This window comes from Nyctereutes procyonoides, unplaced genomic scaffold, assembly GCF_905146905.1.
Source record: "Nyctereutes procyonoides isolate TBG_1078 unplaced genomic scaffold, NYPRO_anot_genome, whole genome shotgun sequence".
Classification (NCBI taxonomy): Eukaryota; Metazoa; Chordata; class Mammalia; order Carnivora; family Canidae; genus Nyctereutes; species Nyctereutes procyonoides.
The window spans coordinates 106,314,553-106,329,747 of NW_026575125.1; positions in this window are offsets into that span (position 1 = coordinate 106,314,553).

A 15,195-nucleotide genomic window follows, 5' to 3' on the forward strand; every position below is an offset into this window, starting at 1 on the left:
CAGCCAAATGAGGGCCACATTCCCACTGCAGTACTTCATTGGATGGTCCATGTCCGCCAAGATTGTGCCTGATAGGGGTTGGGCTGTTTCCCAGAGCAAAATGTGCTACCAGAAAAAGATCACTGGATATCGGTAGGAAAAAACAAAGGAAGGGCATGTTTGCCAGAGGTAAGCATTTGGAAGGACAGTAAGGATCCCGGTTTCCCAGGGCCATGGGGTTCATGTGGAGTTGTAGTAGGAGACAGATGAGGGATATCAAGACCATATTGTGAGGACTCTTAAAAGCTGGACTAAAGAGCTTGTTCTTTATCCTACAGCCACAGGAGCCATTACAAATACTTGTTAGTGCAGCAACATGAGAAAAGTAATCATTTAGTCCTACCGCCCTGGGAACAGGAAGAGGAATAGGGAAAGGAAGATGGATCATGCTAGAATGTTACTGTAAGGGTGCAGGCATGACCTATGCAGCGTGCAGCTGCATGACTAAATAGAAAGAAATTACTAGCCCTTGCAATTTGGGTAACTGACGGGCTGGATGAAAGTTGAGAGAGTCAAAAATGAAGCCTGGCCAAAAGATACACTGGAAAATGAGGAGGAACACCTTGTTTTCTGAGAGAAGAGAACCTCAGTTTCTTTGTACGTAAAAGAGGTTGGACTAGCTCTCAAGGTGACCTCTAGCTCTCAATTTTTCTGACTATGAGTTTTGTCTTAGACACATCTGTATGTATACTAGGCCTGTGCATGCACCGTTTCAACAAATAGGCCCATTCTCAGGGGGCTAGGGCTGGAGAGGCTATTAAATGTTATTCATTGTTATTCATCATGGGGTGCCTGGGTGGTTCAGTGGTTGAGCATCTGCCTTTGGCTCAGGTCGCCATCTCGGGGTCCTGGAATTGAGTCCCACATTGGGCTCCCTGCAGGGAGCCTGCTTTCCCTCTGCGTATGTCTCTGCCTCTCTCTGTGTGTCTTGTAAACAAAATCTTTTAAAAAATGTTATTCATTTTACTTTGTAGCCCTAGACTATTCTTGGGCAGGAGACGGTTGTGCTGTCTCCTACCATCTGACAGGAACAGAGACAGAGTTCTTTATATTTGCCTACTCCTCTGCAGACAAAGTACTCTTCACATCCATAATCTCTTATGATTGCACTCTGTGAGGTAAGCAGAACAGTAATATATCCATTTTATTGATGAAGAAACTGAGGTCTAAGAAGATGAAGTGAGTTGCCCAAAGCCACACAGCTACAAGATGGAGTTAGGGTGGGATTCATTTGTTCTGATTTTTAGTCCAGGTCTCTCATACTATACTGGTTGCTAAAGTGTCATGGCCTTTGAAGAAATTAAGATTGCTTATAAAGAACCCAGCTTAGAGGATGCAACAGTAGATGAGCATATTACAGGGATTTGGGTTCTTGAAAATCAGATCTGCTAGCTTTCTTTCCAAAAGTTAGAATGAAAATTAAACAGGAGACACATGTGTATCACATGTATCACAGAATTTCTGTGAGCTAGTTTCAATAATTTACCTTCTATTTCACTTCTCCCTAACACAATCACGTGATTCAACAAAATTAAGCAGTCCTCAAAATTGGGCATTGAAAAAGAAGCTTATGTGTTGAAAGGATTGCTAAAAATGGGAAAACAGAAACGAGACCAATCACTATTTCCATCTCCCAATAGCTGCAGTATGGAACACTTTTTATGGTTTGGCAATGTTCCACTTTAGGGATGAATGTTCTTATGACGGACGATGTAAATAGCTTCTACTGGACCACTGAGTCAGCTGCCTGAGTACCATGATAGCACTTGACCCTCATTCTTTTTTCCCCATCCCTGGGAGCACTAGTGGGTCGCAGAGTTGTTTCTGCCAGCATGGATGCTCATAATGCCTTTTATAAATCTTGCCCATCTGAGAACAACCAACCTCCCACTGGTCCTACTCCCCTAAGCCTGGAACATTAGAAGCGGGGACAGGCACTTCTGACTTATTGATTTACTGCTTCCTAAAACATAGACAAAGGAGAGGAAGATCCAGCAATACTGGTTTGGCTATATTATCTTCATTAAGGAGAAAATTTAACTCAAAACATTCCTCAGACTGGGTCATACTGACCAGTACAGAGTCATCTTTTGAAATGTGAGGTATTCTGAGAACACATTAAAAAAAAAAACAGTTAAAATCTGAGCACGAGTTTAGCCTTTATTTGGCTTTGTTACAAAATGGGGAAACTCACATGCAAAGTCTAAAATCGACTTCACTATTCTTTAGCCCACCAGTTAAGATCAGATAATCACAAATAGAACTTTCAGAAATGTTCTCTACTGCCTCCGGTTAATCTCTCATTGAGGCAGAGATGGAGCAATCAGCCTTTGGAGCCACTGCTTTATCTTCAAGCCTCACAAATCCAGGCTAAGAAAAAGGCCAACATAACAAACTAGGCTTCCCAGAACACTGATTATACGTGTGCTTACCACTGAGATGTCTGTCTCTGTGTGTGTAAGGGGGTGGAATTAAGTCAATAGATATAATTTTTCCCATTTGAATTCTTTCTTCACATAAATGTTTTTTTCTTTAACCTCTGGCACCTGCCACAACATGTCTGCTAGTGAGTACTCATAGATAACAAAAACTAATTAGCAAATAGAAAGCAGGTACTAACAGGAAAAAAGCTTACAAAAATCTTCTCCACTCCCCCACCCCTGTCAAATGAGTGTAGCTTTAAAGTATTTGGGAAATTTTCTCAAGTTCATTTTTCAGGCAAGGTTTTCTTCAACACATGGGTTTGTGATCACTCTTAGTTTAGAACCCTTCTAAGGACTTTCATCGAAGTCTGGTGTTTGATCTTCTGCTGAAGCTCTACCCTGAAAGAAAAGAGTGAGTGTCTCATCCCAAACATTAGCAGTTTGAATCTGCTGAACTGATCTGAGGAGGGGAAATGACCCTTCAGTTAAAGCAGGCCTCCGCATTTTTTTGTTGCAGGTCTACACCTACTTCCTAGTTAACTGAGCCCACACAAAGCACCAGTGCCAGTCGACAGAGATAGAAACTCAGATGGGAAATGGCACCTCTCAGGGGGCACCTGGGTGGCTCAGTGGTTGAGCAGGTACTTTTGGCTCAGGTCGTGATCCCGGGGTCCTGGAATCGAGTCCCACATCGATCTCCCCAAGGAAGGGGTATCTACTTAGGGTGTTGAAATATAATTAGGAGCTCTTTGGGCATGGCAAAATGGGTAAGGGCCATGTGAAAGTAAAAACTGATATAAAGTTGAGATGACTCGTACAACCAAATATATGGGGCAAAATAAAAAATTCAAAGAAGCCCATTGACTTTTTCTATTGATTTACAGCTTAATCATGTGAGCACAATGAATATTTAGAGACTGTATGATATAAAAAGAACAATCAGAATAAGCTATTATGTCTTCCTGAATCTCATTTAAAACCTAATTAGATCTGGTGGGGAGCTGGCTGAGTCCCGTCTGGGTGGAAGGAGATAGATGTGTCAGTATAAAAAAAAATATCGAAAAGTCAGCTTATTTCTCTACAAGCCCAGCATTTATCTTTAAACACCATTCTGCAATGCTGGAAGAGTGGGTACTTGTGTTAGAAGAGACAGTTTGGTTTATAAAGTGGTGTTTAAATGTTTTCACCCCCCTTTGAGATATAGAAAAATAGATGTATTATTATCCATTTTACTCATATTTAAATTAAGGAGTAAAGTAACTTGCCCAAAGTCACAGAGCCTGTCAGCTTGCAGAGCCAGGACTAAAATCCAGATCTTCTGGTGCTAAACTCTTTTTTCTCTGCTCAGCCATACACTTTATTTACCCAAATGTGCAACACATTTACAGAGCAAATTATGCCACGCAATTGTAATTGTACTTAAATTGTTCTACAGTAATCTTCAATTATATCAATTAAAATTAAATTGAATTAATTCACTTCCTCACAATAAACCTACTTATTATAAATCTGCTTATAATCATATCCACCTGGAGAGACACATAGACAATGAGGTCATTTTTCTCTAAAAATCCTTGCAGTGGAAAACTGCATTCTTCTACACCTTGCTAATTGCCCTGGGAGTTTGACTTCTGTACTGACACCAGCGAGCTCCTTTGCCTTTGGCTTCCTGCTGGGTTTGGCCAGCTGGGAGGCACTGGTGGGCAAGGGAAGAAGGTGACCTGTGATTGGGGTATGTATCCTCCTGCCTCCCTCCCGGCCGGTGGGACAGCAATGACCCTCTACCAACAGCCACAGCTCCTGTCATGTGGCCCTTGCCCTATAACTATCCCCCTTGGCTCCCAATAATCATTCCCTCCTTTGTCCCCTCAAGCCGAGGGTTGGTAATCCCATGTTATCCATGGGGTATGTAACAATTCCTTGTTGCTTTTCCTAAGCCCCACCCATGCTTTTGTCAATAATTCCTGTATTAATTAATCCTCATATGATAGAAGAGTATGCCATCTGTGAAGCTCCTAGCTTTTCTTTTTGTTTCCTTGTGTCCATTTCTGACAATCTTCTCCTGGTTTTTGAATAATCATCAGATATTCACCAGGGTATTCTCAAGCTACCATGCCCCAGATCATGTCCCAGTGCTGGCTCTTAGTTATTCATTTGAATATCTCTTTGGATGCGGATGCGTTTAGCAGTCAAGGATACAACCCTTTAGTCCCTTTTTTTAAAATTTTTATTTATTTATGATAGTCACACACAGAGAGAGAGAGGCAGAGACACAAGCAGAGGGAGAAGCAGGCTCCATGCACCGGGAGCCCGACGTGGGATTTGATCCCGGGTCTCCAGGATCGCGCCCTGGGCCAAAGGCAGGCGCCAAACCGCTGCGCCACCCAGGGATCCCCAACCCTTTAGTCCCTTAAGAGCGATGGAGTTGGTGCTTCAAATGTAATTGTGTGAGTTTAATGGCAAGACTCAATGTGACCATTTCACAAACATAGGGCATATGTATCAGCTGGGTCTAGGTTTGTTTAAAACTGTCAACTTTACTTTTTTAACAATTTTATTTATTTATTCATGAGAGACACAGAGACAGAGGCAGAAACATAGGGCAGAAGCAGGCTCCCAAGACCCTGGGATCATGACCGGAGCTGAAGGCTCAACTACTGAACCACCCAGGTGTCCCTAAAACCATCAACCTTAAACAGTTGATCGTGCACTAGAAAAATCCACCATACTCCTACATTTTGATAACCATGAATCCAAAAAACTGCTTTTGTCATTTGGACAGTGCCTTTCTCTATACTATTTTACTGAAAGAAGAAAACTGACAGTGAATTCTTATGCAAAGAATATTTGTTTATGGGAAGAGAACTATTTTTATTTTTTTGGGGGGGGGGGAAGAGAACTATTATTTGAAGTACTGACGTTGCCACGTACTCTCAACCTAAATTCGCTTTTCCTTGACTACATTTTCTTTCTCTACATCTATAAGGCAGCCCTTTGAAAACGGATTACTGTGTTGCAGGCTAGCACCTACGACTCAAACAAAAGAGCCTCTATAAAAATCAGGGAGCTACTGGGAGCAATTATCCATATGGAGGAGCAAAGCTTGTAGATATACATGCCCACCAAATAGCTCAAATGAGCATGAACTTTTGAAGAGTGAGAGCTCTGGTGACAGAGTCGAATTTCTGAAGTCCTCCCTCTGAAGAGCATAATACAGAGAAAGCGTGAGCAAATACGTCAACAAACATGCTTCTTGGATGTTAGAAAACTGCATCAGTTCTTTTTGATGGATTTACTGATTGGTGCCCTACACCAAACTCTCAGCTGATTCAAATAACTCCTATATTTTGCCGCTTTTGACACATCCAACCAAATTACTAGTTGCTGGGGTTTTCTGTAGCTGGGGGTACATTCTGACAAACTCTAGTGCATGGACGAGAGCAATGTAGGTGACTTTGTAACGCACATCCACAAATGATTACCAGAAACAAGGCATATAGTAAGGGATGACAAAAAGATTCCTGAACCACCATCGCAACCCCATTCTTTAAAAATAGCACAACAATGCAACAATTTGGCGATAACTTCTAAAATTATACTTGAACTAGGGCAACTTCTATGCACAGAAATAGAGAGAATTTGTGCCAGGATGCTTCTAGTGTCTGTGGGTTTTAAAAATAAGTTCCGGTTTTACCCCGATCTGGAACATCTCATTATCATCATCAAAAGGAATATCTGGTTCTGAAGTCTTACATATTTACTATCTCTAAAATATAGCCAGGGGATTGCAGTCCTTGACGTTTACATTTATCTAATTTATTGTCCACAGGCTGTGAATTGCTTATTTAATTTAAATTAATGAGCCGTGTTCAAATCAAAGAAAGCTAAACTAATTAAGGCAGAATAGTCTAATCTGGCACTTTAAACCCTAAGATTTATTGCAGACATTCAAGATTTGCATTTGATTGCATTTATTGAATCAAGCCAGGAAGCTATTTGCCTCTAATGGTTGGGCTGGGTTAATCTGTAATAAAGATTAGAGGTGGGAGTTCAATTCAGTTCAACATTTGAGCATGTGTGCCATATAGTGCTGGGTACTAAGACTGGATGGCTAGGCCTCATACCCTACCTTCAAGGAGTCCACAGTCTATCGAGAAGAATCAAAGGGAAGAGAGAGAGAATATCACAAGGGACAAGTCTTTCTATTTTCTCCCAGTCTGAAGTCCACCCTCCAGAAGACGATAGAACTTCCAAAGATACATTCAGTTCAACAATCTCCTGGGGTGCCTGGGTAGCTCAGTCAGTTAAGGGCCTGCCTTCAGCACAGGTCATGATCCTGGGGTCCTGGGATCGGGCCCCACATCAGGTTCCCTGTTAAGCAGGGAGCCTGCTTCTCCCTCTCCCCCTGCTTGTGCTTTCTGGCTCTCTCTCCCTCTCTCTCAGTCAAATAAATAAATAAATAAAATCTTGAAAACAATGCCCACCAATCTCCTCCTGAGTACCTACTACTGTGTGTCAGAGTACTGGTACAAGTGCTAGTGAGTAGGAGTACTTGGATAAAGTATTTGTTTGGGCAAATGAGATGTATCTAGTGAAGACAGAATAGAAATGTTTCCAATGGAGTAGGACTAGATAGAGATAGAAGCACTGTGAAGAGAAGCACAACTTGTTCCAAAGAGCTAAGGACGTGAGATGTTGCCAACTAGTACATTCAACAAACATTTAATAAGTTCCCACTATGTGCCAGCCCATGGGGTGAAAAAGAGGAGTAAGACATGTTTCCTTCTGTTGAGGAGCTCATGATTCAGCAGAGCCATGCATTGCAAAGTGCTAAAAATATTTGCATCAGATGGGTTATCATAACAACAAAAAAACCTTAAAATATTTGGAACCCTCAACCTTCCAAAAGTCATATCACCCATGTAAGGTTAAAAAAATAGAAAATTCTGCATGAACTATGTATATTTCAAAGACTCAGAAATGTCAGAGGAAGGTTAACAAGCAATTTTACTGAGTTGTACTGTGTACACAAATAATCTGCAAGCTCAAGTTCCAAAACGATTCACAATGCAATTACGATTTCTATAAATTAACTTGTGCGAAGTTGCTTCCAATATTTTCCTTGGATTAAATTCCAATTTTATGACATGAGACTGTACACGCAATGTCAAAAATCACCAGCTGAAAGTATAAGATATGATCAACTGTTTTTCATCTACTTCATTCTGATTTTAGTATAACAATATTTTTAATAAATACAGCAATGTTCAAACACCGATTCACAGAATTGTTGCGTCAGTACATTTCTGCCTTCTTACAGTTACATTAGGCAGTTTGTATATTTACAAAGGGCATTTTCTTTTCAAGTTCTAAACTTTACAAATACTAAGATTGCAAATTATTTCCCCCTCAAACTTCTGTTTTATGGTTAAGAATCATGAATTTTTGAATATTTTTTTTTACATACATCACCAACAGTGGACTTTCTCCTGGGGGCTACATTTCCACCACATAAGTTTTAATCACTTAGAATTATGTGAGGTTGGGGCACCTGGGTGGCTTGGTGGTTGAGCGTCTGCCTTTGGCTCAGATTGTGATCCCAGGGTCCTGGGATCAAGTTTCACATCAGGCTCCCTGCATGGAGCCTGCTTCTCCCTCTCCCTATGTCTCTGCCTCTGTCTCTGTGTCTCTAGTGAATAAATAAATAAATAGTCTTTAAAAAAAAGAATTATGTGAGGTTGACTAGAGAACAAGCATGACGTTGGCAGAGGAAGTGCTTGCTAGTCCAGTGGCTTTACCTGCCATCTGAGTAAATCCCAAAAGTTTCTAGTGGTGTGGGGAAAAGATAAATTATCACATCCACCTGAAGGGTCACTTGAAATTACTTTAAGCTTTCAATATGAAATCTAAGATTGCTGTACCATAGTATATATTTTTTAAAATGATAGCCTTATTTTTTTAACTTGAATTCCTGGAAATTTCTTTCTTTCTAAACAATACAAGGATCTTTTTATTGAAGATTTATTTATTTATTAGAGAGAGAGAGCTCAGGGGGAGAGGCAGAAAGAGACGGAGAGAGAGGATCTCCAGCAGACTCCCCGTTGAGCACAGAGCCCTACACGCGGCTCGATCCCAGGACCTTAGAGATCATGACCTGAGCCAAAATCAAGAGTTAGACAATTCAGTGACTGGGCCATTGAGGCACTGCAATACAAGGAACTTATAAATAGCTCCAGTCACCCCTCCCACTTTCCATGTTATTGTTTTCTAGCATAGTCCCCACCTTTTCTAGAATCACATTACCTCAATATTATTCATTAATGATCAGTCATTAACATGAAGTTAGTGAACTAGTTTTGTAAAGATGAGACAGTAAATATTTTTGGTTTTGCAGACCATGCAGTCCCTTTTGCAGACCCCACAAACTTAATTCTGCTGATGTAGCATGAAAGTGGCCACGGACAATAAGTAAGTGAAAGCAAATGGCTGTGTTCCAATAAAACTGTATGTACAAAAATAGGCAGCGGGTGGCATCTGGCCCACCAGCAAGAGTTTGCAGAATCCTGGTTTATAGACTCAGAGTTTATTCAGGTTCCACTTCAGTTCTCCCCACCCCCTTCCTTTTCTTTTTTTAACTTTTGCATCCCACTTCTTGTAGGATCAATTTCCTTCTTTCTGAAATGCATCCTCTGACAGGTCTCTCAGAGAGTCTCTAAAGCATAAGCACTCTTTGACAGCAAAGAATTCCTGAAGACCTTTAGAGTTCCTAATCTCATTTGATGGGTAAGGATTTCAGGCTCCATGTAAAAAAATTCCCAGTTCGGATTATTTTCTTCAAAAGGTCTTACTCTAATACAAACTTATATCTCCCTTATCGTTAAACTATCTAATCGTTTATATAGATACGGACAAGAACTGAAAATATTCATATTCAGAGAGAGAATAAAGAGATGATTTGTTACAATGGTGAGATTGTAGGTGATTTTTTCCTAGTTATGTTTGCTCAATAAATAAACTTTTTAAAGTTCCTGTTTCAATGGATTCAACTTTCTTTTCCTTACAGAAAAAAATATTCCCAGCTTTCACGTAAATTGGTACAATACCAATATTTAAATAGAGTGACATTGGTTCCCCTTTGTAAGTTTCCAATTTCTCAAAGAATACCTTGGGGAAAGCTCTTGACAACTCTGTGCAGTTATGCTGTCTGGATGACATAAATGATTTGAACATGGATTCCCAGAAGTGTACACTAGTCCTTCCCAAGAGGCCTGCGTGCCCACCCCATGTGCTGGCAATTGGCATCCTCTGAGTGTAAGAAGTGTACTGCAGTTACAGCCCAGCTTCCATCAGTGTCATCTGCGTTGCTGATTTAATTTCAAATGTATGTTGATCATAATGCCCTTGGCAATGGGCATTTGGGGAAAAAACTGTTATTAAACTACAGGTAGAATCACCCTAATCTTATATACTCTTGGCTTTTAATGATTACTATCATCATACCATATTCTGTATTAGTTATATATCACTACATAATCAACTCACCTCAAGACTTAATGGCTTGATTAAGCAACTATTTCTTGTCCCTCCAGATTCTGTGATACTTGTCTGATCTGGGCTGCTTTGATTTAGCTTTTTCAGGTTCACTGATGTCTGTCATCAGTTGGTGGGTTGGATGGCACCTGGAATGATCTAGGATGGCCTCACTCACATGACTGGCACTTGTCAGGCTTGAATGGAACATCTAGGTTCACCTCGATAGTGCATACTATACATGCAACCCAAGTCCCCCTCTTCAGGGACACATTTCCCCCATGGTATTTAGAAGTGTTGCCCACTAACAGTTACTGCTGAGTCTCTACCCCAATAATTGCCAAAAGGAGTTTCCTTACCCAAGATTATATTCCTTCCTCAAGGGCAGCCTTCATCCAATGACTGACTGATGTAGACATTAAAATGCCTGGCCCCTTGGCCTCAACTTGAAACAACTTTCAAGGGCCATCTCAGCTCTAAAGCCCCGCCAAGGGATCAGCTGAGACCTCTGTCTCAATTGTGTTGCAGCCTAACTTCCCCATGACCAATCCCACACTTATTATTGCCTCACAGTTGTTGCCAACCACACTCCCTAGTAAACTTCCCGCTTGAAAGTCTCAATCCCAGAATCTGTCTTCTGACATGACCTCAGACCTTCTCCATGTGGCCTCTCATCCTCCAGCAGACTTTCTTGGGCTCACTCACCTATATAAAGGTGGTTACAGGGTTCCCAAGAGCATAAAAGGAAATCACCAAGTCTTTGAAGGCCTGGGCTCAGAACTTGTACCATTTCTCTTCTGTCACATTATTTTGGTTAACGCTATCAGTCAGTAAAATAATTTTGAACGGGTTAAATAATCTCACTAGCACTGATGATGAGGAAGAGGATGAGGATGATGCTGCTGACATCCTTTCAATGCTTAATTTGTCAAAGGCACTGTTCTAAGCACTATATTTTTTATTTAAACCTCACTTGGTTTACATACACTGCAACATTGGTTTCTGGAGTAAGCACTATGTTTATAATAACTTATTTAATACCAGAGCCTTATGAGGTAGGTACTGGTGTTATCCTTTTTTACAGCTGAAGGAACAGCTTCCTCAAACATTTCCCCAAATGAGCTAAATCTAGCGCATGAAATCGATGAAATCCCTCTGACCCCAAAGTAGAGCTGGGTGATACTGCCCTGTGAAGCACAGAGCAGTCATTCCAACTGGAGGATTCCATCTCGGGGCTTCAAATCATTGAACGATGCTAATGCTAAGTGAGAAGTTTCACTGATTTCAGAATCTTATCAAATGACTGAGACTCGGGTGCAGCAGGGACAGTGGGAGGCTTCACTCTTTCTGGCCTTTTTTGGAGCACAAACATTGTGGCCTTCAGCATTGTGCTCATGAACCTTTACCAGGTTTTAGTCTCTAAGGGATTTCTCTGCAGAAAGAATTCCACTGGAAGGATTAGTCTGGTGCAGTTAAAGGCCCTGCTGTGCATCGGAGTGGACATTTCAAGCACTGAGCCAGCTCATATTTGAATAGAGGTGGATTTAGTTACTGATCCCATGTATTTATACTGTCTGCCTTGTATTTTAATGATTGCTTTTTTCCAACCTCCCTTGATAATCAGGAAAATGATTTATTTATGGCGACCCAAATACTACAGAGGCCACATGGATTTAGCAGAGAGCTTTGTACGGCCATGAACTAGCCAACCATCCCCTCATTCCTCTAACTTAACCATTTGTAAGGGAAGGTGAGTGCGCTATTGTGGCACCATTTATACCCCATGGATTGGCAGGATGGATGTTCAGTCTCCCTGGCTGGGTGGGTATTCCTTTTCTCACTCACTGTTTGGCATTCTTGACAAAGAGGTTGACTTGGTCATGGGAATGTAAGTTCCTGTCCTCTCATACCACAACTTCCAGACAAGCTTCTAGAAAACAAAAGGGACATCATAAATACCCTACATTTACAGCATCTGCGTTTTTTGCCATTGTGAGATTTTAAGTGGTCTAGAGTTGTCTTTGTGGATTCTCCACCTGAAGCTCTCTTTCCTGTCACTTGTACTGTTACTAGAACACTAAAGATATGATGCATGATATAAACACACACATATTTACCCCTTAATAAAATAAAAAATTATTTGCAAAGTGGGGCACTCTTCCATTGTATTCTTTGAAAACTGGTCTACAGTGTGTTATCAGAAAATTTGGGTTAAGAAGGGAGGGTGTGACCTAACTACTTCCTTCAAAATGTAATCATTGACTTAAGAAAATTATAACTATGCTCCTCGGACAGTTAGTAAAACCATTAATGAAAGGTGACTGAGCACTAATAAAGTTTGAAAGGTTCCCCAATGAATGGCAGCTAGCCAAATCAGAATGTTAATTTTGCTCTTATTGTATTTATCACTTGTTGAGCACATTAAACTAACAGAGATCAATCTTAGGTCTCTTGACCTCAGTATTATTATTGATATTACTTGCAAAGTAAGACTTTCACCCAGGGAAATTATTTTGATGAATTTCTCAGTGGACTAAGGAAAGATTCTACCTTGTTTCTGACTCATAAAATTGCTATTTCATTCATTTCAGTGGGCAATGGAAAAGATAATTCTCTGAAATTGCCAGGCCACTCATGCCCTCTTTTATATTATGTTTGGGTTTGTCTACTTCGATAAGTAGGACAGGGCCATAACGTGATGACAGAGTTCCGAGAGTCCCTGCCTACTCCTCTCCGCAGGCTACTAGGTATTGTGTGCACCTGCCTCAGAGCAACCCCTTCTCATTAAGTAGGGCCAAACTTCTCAAACTGAGAGAACACCAGCATTTTGATTCATGGAACAATGTGCTAAAAATGCTTTTAGCAAATGATGTGTTATAATTGAGTTAAAAATGTGTAGACCTGTCTAGTTTTTTGTTTTTGTTTCTTTTTAAGCTGGGTCTCTATTTGTTTTTACCTTAGGTGACTGAGATGTCAAAAAAGAGGTAGAGAAATGAAATTTTTAAAAAAATTGCCCCAAATAAGAACAAATAAAGGCTTTAAGGCAGTTTATTTTCTCTTCTTAAATCTTCCTGATTCCACTGATGACATCCTGTTCTAAGAGAATTAAAATCAAATAATCAGTTAACTGTATCTATATACACAGATATTTCCTTCAGTGTTCAATTCCCTTTGAAATTGTCTTCCCTTTAGCCGTTAATTTCTTATTAAGTGTGTTTTTGGTACAAGCCTGAAATATCATTAAATTGCCACAGATGGTTCTGCCTTGATCACATTTTTCCCCCCTCAGTCAGTTTTTCCCTTGATGTATGTAGCTAGGAGCTAGCTTTCTGCTTTGATTTGCCTGAGATTTTGAAAACAAGAAATGCAAATGTCATTTAACACCATAAACCGGACTAAATTTCTTTTCTTCCTCAGGATTCCTTGGAGGATCTTTATTTACATTGATTTAGGTTGTGTGGCTATTTCTAGCCTGTCACATGTGGATTGTTTACCTGAAATTTGTTTGAACTGATTCAGTCTTTGTGGTCAACTGAAGGCATTTATCAAAATCATGACGATCATTCATTTATCTGTCTAGATGTTCTCAACCTACGTGTTTTAGGATCAGTATTTCAAGCATTTTCCCCATCTGTCCACTTTTCTATGCCACTGTAAACCTGAATGCCAGTAGTCCTAGTAATAGCCATAGGTACAAGAAAAGGATTTGTAGGTGCCAATGCTGACATTTTAAAGCAGTTTCCCCATGTTCATGTACCCAATTTTGTTTTATGTGCTGAATAGATGGTGGAATTCCCTTCCAAATATCTGAAGACAAAGAGCCACCTCTTGATTCAAGCTGTTGGTTTTTTAAGGATGGAAACCTAATTAACCTTGATTGTGGACCTTCAAGGGCCAGTGTAGTGCTGTGGGCTCTGAGTAGATTCGTGGTGAATTACAGACTGATTACCAGAAAATCAGGGGCTGTGAAGAGACTGTTAATTAGAAATTAAATTGCAGAACTGATTAAATAATATTTAATATATTCTATGAGATTAATTTTAATCTAAAAGATATACTAGAGACCTTTAAAAATGATCAGCTCTATAGAAACCATAATTGGAGGTAAACATGAATTCAAACAGTCCAGAAAAAAAACAGCAGCATCAGATTGTGACCAATAAAAAGCTTGGATACCCCCCCGCCACCTAACATGTACCCCTACATTTTTCTCCATTCCCATTATCTGGAGAAGAGTTAAAGAAAGGAAATCATAGGGGAGGTGATGCTTTGCATATCTTTCTTGTTCATTGAATGTGCTTATTATTCTTGGTCACTTCTGGTTTACCTTGTTCTTTCTAAGTGTCTGTATTTGTATAGATGGGAAGTAAATTGTAGTAAAAACATACAGTTCAATTGTAGCTTACAACCACATAACTAACTCGGTTTTTGTATATTACTGTGACCTCAAACAACTGCAGAAAGTCGGTGAGCCTGATTCATGTCCAAATTGATTCTCCTCCTGAATATCCAAGTATTGACCATGCTAAAATAAAAGAGGTGGCTTACAGAAGTTAACTTTACCTCATCTCTTTAGCAACCCACTTGAAGCAAGAAGTGGGGTCCAATGACAACACAGTGGTTTTGTTTCATCTCTCCCTACAAACCACCTCCATGTTAGGACTGGCCAAAAACAGTGGTTTTGTTTCATCTCTCCCTACAAGCCACCTCCATGTTAGGACTGGCCAAAACTGCCTTTGGTGACCTCCCATAGGCTGGTGCTCCAAATGCACGTGCTCCTTTACACCCCTCTGCTAAAGCCCTTGTGAAATACCTCACTGATTTTGTAGAAATACTATAAACATTAAATATTATATTCAATATTTTACATGTATAGCATATATTTATGTTATATAATGTATGTAATATTTTGTAGAAATATTATAAGCCAAAAAATTTATAAAACACTCACACTAGACCTCTTCATTCTACAAATGAGGAAACCAAAGCTCAGGAAAGTAAAATGACCTGCCTGATATTTACAGAGCTACTTGGTCACATTCAATACAAATACAATTATGCCATAATCCAGAACCTGAAAAAACTATTGTACATTACTTTGAAATGCAGTTATATTCCTCTGCAAGAACCATCTGAAGTGGGGACATTGGCAAAATGATAATTTTGATCAGATGAAGAATGGAGGTAAACCCTACATGGAGTT